This window comes from Portunus trituberculatus, chromosome 23 (assembly GCF_017591435.1).
Source record: "Portunus trituberculatus isolate SZX2019 chromosome 23, ASM1759143v1, whole genome shotgun sequence".
NCBI classification, from domain to species: domain Eukaryota; kingdom Metazoa; phylum Arthropoda; class Malacostraca; order Decapoda; family Portunidae; genus Portunus; species Portunus trituberculatus.
Genome location: NC_059277.1, coordinates 15400790 through 15408257, shown reverse-complemented (window position 1 = coordinate 15408257; position 7468 = coordinate 15400790).

Here is a 7468-nt window from a genome sequence, read left to right as displayed (position 1 = left end):
TCAGTCTTTGGTCCCCTCTTATTCCTAGTTTATATTAACTTCTTGCCAACCTATATCCACTCAAAATGCAAATTCCTCGCAGACGAAATGAAAATCTATCTTAAGCTAAGGAGAGACTCCCGTTCCTCTTTGGCTGGAGACACAGAAATCTGTCAGAGGGACATTGACACAGTATACATAGTCGCTGACTCATGGGTTCAGCGCTTCAACCTTGATAAGTGTGCTGTGCTGCGTTGCCAAAGAGGATCAACAGATCACATCAACACTGGCCCACTACACATTTATACTATGGACACCATTGCCCTCTCTATTGTATCTACCCATAAAGATCTGGGTATTACAGTTGACTCTACCCTGAAATTCCACTGTCACATCTCAAAGACTAAAGAAAAAGCAGCAGGTCTGGCAAACAACTTGCTGAAATCAACACTGTCGCGACAAGGACTTTATGATCACTGTTCAAATCTCACATCAGACCTTTACTAAAGTTCAGCTCTACTGTATGGAACACAGGATACCTAGGTGACCTAAAAGCTTCTGGAATCGACTAAACAAATCGCAGGAATGACTGATCTTAACTAGGTTGGATCACTCTTGCACTAGTGAGGTGGCCAGAGTAGTGGTGGAGGAGTGAAAATACTGGTTTGCTCTTGCATTACCGAACTGGACAGAAGAGTGGTGAAGGAGTTCACTCTTTCACTATTGAGGTGGACAGAGAAGTGGTGAGGGACTGAAAGTACCTGATCACTCTTGCAATAGTGAGGTGAACAGAGGGGTGGTGGAGTGAAGGTACCGGTTCACTGTTGCACTGCATAGTGAGATGCAGTCGTGGTGAAGGAGTGAAGAAGTGAAGTGAATAGTGATGTAAGTACTGGTTCACACTTATACGATTGAGGTGAAACATATGTTTGCTGTTCATGCAGAATCTAATGTCGAGCTTTCCAAATATCATAAATAGTGCAACAGAAGAAAAGGAAAGTAAAATGCTAATAAAGAGGAGACAAAGCTCTGCTGACCACTGAACATGGATATCAAAACGCAACTTACTGAAATAATGGAATGAAAGCTATTGAACAGCACTAAGGAGAATTAAACACTGCACCAACGATAGCATATTCAAATGCTACATTATTACAGAGAGATGCGCTAACTATAAATTTTTACGAAACAGCAAATGTTACGTGAGCCAGGTATCATAGGTGAGGTCATTCTGGAAGTCATCCAGGTTTTGTATTTTCAAATCTGGTTTCAGCTGACATCTCTGCCAGCTTCCCTATAGTGAGAGGGAGAGAGAGAGAGACACAAACCCAGAAAAAAAAGGAATAATTAAAAACAAAACGCAACTGCACACATACACACACACACACACACACCTACCAAGAGGATACTTCCAGTGAGGTCTAATAGCACTCCTTCTGGCCTGATAGACTAGTTCAGGGGGTGCTGTGAACTGTGACCTTACTGAATGTTTCCCTTTGTGTCTCAAAACTCAATAGGGCAATCACAACCTGCCCTCTAAAGACAACTCTCCACCTTCACACATAACTATATGTACCTAATACTAATAACACACACAGGAGGAGGTAGTAGACACCTACCGAAACAATAAATTACTCCCAGTGAAATCTAATAGCACTAGTTCAGGAGGTGCTGTGAACCTTCCATTAAAGCTAGTTGTGATCTCGTTGAATGTTTCCCTTTGTGTCTCACAACTCAAGGGGTAGTCACAGCCTACCCTCTAAACACAGCTCTCCTTCTTCACACAAAACTACATGCACTTACCACACATACACCCTTCATTCCAAATCAAAATTTAAAAGAAAAATGGGACCCGAAATAAACAACGCCTCGGAGTCCCCCTCTGGGGAGGGAACCAAAAATGTCCCCAGGTCGGACACCTCTCCTGTTGAAGACCACAAATGCCTTGATACCTCCCTCAACTTTTTCTACATTAACTTCTGCAACATTCGCGGTCTTAGATCTAATTTTCAATCTGTGGAACACCACCTCTCCTCTACTAAACCTCATCTTCTTTTCCTCACCAAAACACAGCTGTCTGAGGCAACTGACAGTAGCCCCTTCTATATTCCTTCCTACTTTCTCTATTCTCATTTTCATTCCAAAGCTGGATGTTGCGTCTATGTACGCAAGGACTTAACTTGCTCTCGTGCTCACGCTCTTGAATCTTCCGAATTTTCCACCATCTGGCTACGACTTAACAGTCACTCTCAAACTAAATTAATCTGTGTTGTTTATCTCTCCCCTAACTCTTCTGACTATAGTAATTTCTTTGACTACTTAACTTCTAAAGTGGAGCACATTCTGTCCCTCTACCCTTTCGCTGAGATTTCCATTCTTGGAGATTTCAATGTTCACCACCAGCTTTGGCTTTCCTCTCCCTTCACTGACCACCCTGGTGAACTAGCCTTCAACTTTGCTATCATCCATGACCTAGAGCAACTGGTGCAACACCCTACTCGTATTCCTGACCGTCTTGGAGACACACCCAACATTCTTGATCTCTTCCTCACCTCTAACCCTTCTGCTTATGCTGTCACCCTTTCATTTCCGTTGGGCTCCTCTGATCACAATCTCATTTCTGTATCTTGTCCTATTTTTCCAATCCCTCCGCAGGATTCCCCAAAGCGAAGGTGCCTCTGGCGTTTTGCCTCTGCCAGTTGGGGGGACCTGAGGAGGTATTATGCTGATTTTCCCTGGAATGATTATTGATTACGTGTCAGAGACCCATCTCTTTGTGCTGAACGCATAACAGAGGTGTTAGTATCTGGCATGGAGGCGTACATTCCTCATTCTTTATCTCAACCTAAACCTACTAAACCTTCGTTTAACTCAGTCTGTTCTCGTGCTATACATGATAGAGACGTTGCCCACAAAAGGTACTTGAGCCTTCCATCTCCTGAATCTCATGCACTTTATATCTCTGCCCGAAATCATGCCAAGTCTGTGCTTCAACTTGCCAAACACCCTTTCATAAATAGGAAATGTCAAAATCTTTCAAACTCAAACTCTCCTCGTGCCTTTTGGCATCTAGCCAAAAACATCTCAAATAACTTCATTCTTCATCTTTCCCTGCTTTATTTCATCCTGATGGCACCACTGCCATCTCTTCTGTCTCTAAAACTGAACTCTTTTCTCAAACCTTTGCTCACAACTCCACCTTGGACGATTCTGGGCTTGTCCCTCCCTCTCCTCCTCCCTCTGACTATTTCATGTCTACAATCAAAATTCTTTGTAATGATGTTTTCCATGCCCTTGCTGGCCTAAACCCTCGGAAGGCTTATGGACCTGATGGGGTCCCTCCTATTGTTCTCAAAAACTGTGCTTCTGTGCTTGCACCTTGCCTGGCCAAACTCTTCCAACTTTGTCTATCGACTTCTACCTTTCCTTCCTGCTGGAAGTTAGCCTACATTCAGCCTGTTCCTGAAAAGGGTGACTGTTCTAACCCCTCAAACTACCATCCTATAGCTTTAATCTCTTGCTTGTCTAAAGTTTTGAATCTATCCTGAATAGGAAGATTCTCAAACCTCTGTCACTTCACAATCTTCTGTCTGATCGCCAGTATGGCTTCCGTCAAGATCGCTCTACTGGTGATCTTCTGGCTTTCCTTACTGAATCTTGGTCATCCTCTTTTAGAGATTTCGGTGAAACTTTTGCTGTTGCGTTAAACATATCAAAAGCTTTTGATTGAGTCTGGCATAAAGCTTTGATTTCAAAACTGCCCTCCTACGGCTTCTATTCTTCTCTCTGCAACTTTATCTCAAGTTTCCTTTCCGACCGCTCTATTGCTGCTGTGGTAGACGGCTACTGTTCTTCTCCTAAACCTATTAATAGTGGTGTTCCTCAGGGTTCTGTCCTGTCACCCACTCTCTTTCTATTATTCATTAATGACCTTCTTAACCAAACTTCTTGCCCTATCCACTCCTACGCTGATGATACCACCCTACATCTTTCCACGTTCTTTCAGAGACGTCCAACCCTTCAGGAAATCAACAGATCACGCGGGGACGCCACGGAACGCCTGACTTCCGATCTTTCTAAGATTTCCGATTGGGGCAGAGAAAATCTAGTAGTTTTCAATGCCTCAAAAACTCAATTCCTCCATCTATCAACTCGACATAACCTTCCAGACAACTATCCCCTCTTCTTCAATGACACTCAACTGTCTTCCTCTTCCACAATGAATATCCTCAGTCTGTCCTTTGCTCATAATCTTAACTGGAAACTTCACATCTCATCTCTTGCTAAAACAACTTCTATGAAGTTATGTGTTCTGAGACGTCTCCGCCAGTTTTTCTCGCCCCTCCAACTGCTTACTCTGTATAAGGGCCTTATCCGTCCCTGTATGGAGTACTCTTCGCATGTTTGGGGGGGTTCCAGTCACACAGCTTTGCTTGACAGGGTGGAATCGAAAGCTCTTCGTCTCATCAACTCCCTTCCTCTGACTAACTGTCTTCAGTCTCTTTCTCACCGCCGAAATGTTGCATCCCTTTCTATATTTTATCGTTATTTTCATGGTAACTGTTCTACTGATCTTATTAACTGCATGCCTGCCCTCTTCCTGCGGCCACGCTGCACAAGGCTTTCTTCTTCCTCTCATCCCTATTCTGTCCAACTCTCTAATGCAAGAGTTAAATAGTAGGCTCAATCATTCATCCCTTTCACTAGTAAACTCTGGAACTCCCTCCCTGCATTTGTATTTCCGAATTCCTACAACTTGTCTTCTTTTAAGAGGGAGGTATCGAGGCATTTGCTCCCCTAATTCTGGCTGACGGTTTTGGCACTTTTTGAACTCTTTGGAGAGCCAGCGCTCAAGTGAGCCTTTTTCTAACTTTCTTTTTTTTGCCCTTGGCTGGTCCTCTTCCCTATGTAAAAAAAAAAAAAAAAAAAAAATTCTTAACACTCAAAATTACAAATGGCGACTCCCACACCAGCCTCGGAGTCCCCAGATTGCACTGCTTTTCCAGTATCGACCCTAAATGTGTTGACACCCTCCTCAACATTTTCTTTCTAATAATATTTTTTTTTTAGATCTAACTTTCAGTCTGTAAAACACCACTCTTTTCTACTAAACCTCATCTTCTTTTCCTCACCGAAACACAGGTGGATGAGGAAACTGACCGTAGCCCTTTTTCTGTTCTTTCCTACTTTTCTATCTTCATTTTTCGTTCCATGAACTTGACTTACACTCTTGCCCGTGCTCTTGAAAATGACATACACATATACATATAACACAGAAATAAATACAACAATAAAGAACCCAACTTAATACCTAACAATAATCCTAATCCTATATGGAGGCAATGTGGAAAACACGGGACGAGGGGAAGTGATACTTATGCGGTGTCGCAGTGGTGAAGTGCTGGGTGATGGTTGATCCCACGGTAGACCCAAGAGGCGTTGTGTTCACTGGTTGAGGCCTGGACCTCAACTGACTTCCAGAAAGCCAAGAGCTGGCTTAACACTTCCGGTTGAGTCGAATGGGGTCGCGTGAATCCAACTTCGGGACAGTAGCGGGGCTTCATGAAACGGTGACGTGGAGGGTTCATGAGACTAGCGTGGAAGGTTCACGAGACGGTGACGTGGAAGGGGAGGCGGGGAGAGGTGGAGAACAAGGTAACAAGCGGAGGAGGGGATGGTAGTGGAGTATGTTACGGGCGGGCCGTAACATTTCCTCCCCCCTAAGACCTCCGTAATGGGCTCATGAAGGAGGTGAGACGGGAGATCTTGATAAGGCGTCGGCGATGATGTTGTCCATCCCCTTAATATGGTGGACTTCCAAGTTGAAGGGTTGAGTTAACAAGGCCCACCTAAGAATGCGTTGGTTTCGGTTCTTCATGGCGTGAAGGAAGGCCAAAGGATTGTGATCGGTGAAGACCTTTGTAGTTTGAGGACCAGGATGAAGGTAGCACTCAAAACGTTGGAGCGCCAGGACGAGTGCCAGAGCCTCCTTCTCGATGGTGGAGTAGTTGAGTTGATGTATCTTCAGCTTAGCGGAGTGAGAGGCGATGGGATGGAGGATGCCGCTTGTGGGGTCCGTTTGTAGTAAGACAGCACCCACTCTAACTCCACTCGCGTCCACTTGTAGATGGAAGGGGCGGGAGTGATCCGGCGTCCAGACCACCGGTTCCGAGGAGAGGAACGCCTTGAGGTGTTGGAAGGCTTGGTCACAGGTCGGGATCCAGTGGAAGGGGACGGAAGTGCTGATAAGGTCCGTCAGGGGGGCGGCCAGGGTAGAGAAGTTCCTACAGAATCTTCTGTAGAAACCAGCCATCCCCAAGAACCTCATGAGAGCTTTCCTGGTGGTAGGGACAGGGAAGCCAAGGATAGCCTCCACGTTAGCTCTCTTGGGGCGAACCTTGCCGTTCCCCACCACATGTCCCAGGTAGACCACCGTAGATTTCCCGAAGGTGGACTTAACCAGGTTGATTGTAAGCCCGGCTTCCTGCAACCGACCCATCAGCCTCCGAAGACGGGTCAGATGTGTCACCCAGTCATCCGAAGTCACCACCAGGTCGTCCAGATATGCAGCTGTTCCCTCCAAGTCCTGGGTGATGTAATTTATAGCCCTCTGGAAGGTGGCGGGAGCATTAGACAAGCCGAAGGGCATCACTGTGTATTGGTATAGTCTGAAGGGGGTGATGAAGGCGAATATTATTAGGGCCTCGTCCGAGAGGGGAATCTGGTAGTAACCTTTAAGTAAGTCTATAGTGGTTACAAATTTGGCTACTCCTATACTATCTATAAGGTCCTCTATCAAGGGCAATGGGTAGGAGTCTGGCACCGTCACTTTATTTAATTTCCTGTAATCGGTGAAAAATCGACTACTACCATCTGGCTTAGATGTTAACAGGCAGGGAGAAGCCCAGGGGGATATACTAGGTTCTGCAAGGTGATGACAGAGCAGATAGTCTACCTCTATTTTCATCAAGTCTCTTTTAATGGGTGAAATGCGATAGGCTGGTTGTCTTATAGGCTTTATGTCATTAGATATTAATATTATGTCATGTTGGATAGTATTACAAAGTCCTGGAAGGTCACCTGTGATTTCTGAAAAGTCTAGCAATAACTTTTTAAGATCAGACTGTTGTGAAGGTGTTAAGGAAAGAAACACCTCATCAAGGTTGGACATGATTTGGCTGTTTGAGGGGCGTCCTTTAGGTGACGAGAAGAGGAATTCGATGTTGGACTCTTCCTCGGGGGGCACAGGACCAGACTCCTTCCCTACCAGACATACAGGTACAGTGCGAGACAAGTCGTCCTCTGGTTCTCTGGAGTGGTAAGGTTTCATTAGATTAATATGAACTAGTTGGGAATCCTTACGACGGTCAGGAGTGTGGACCACATAATTTAATGGACTTAGTTTTTGAGCCACAACATAAGGTCCCATGAACTTACTGTGAAGAGCATTGCCTGGAGTGGGGAGAAAAAGTAAAACCTTGTCTCCTGG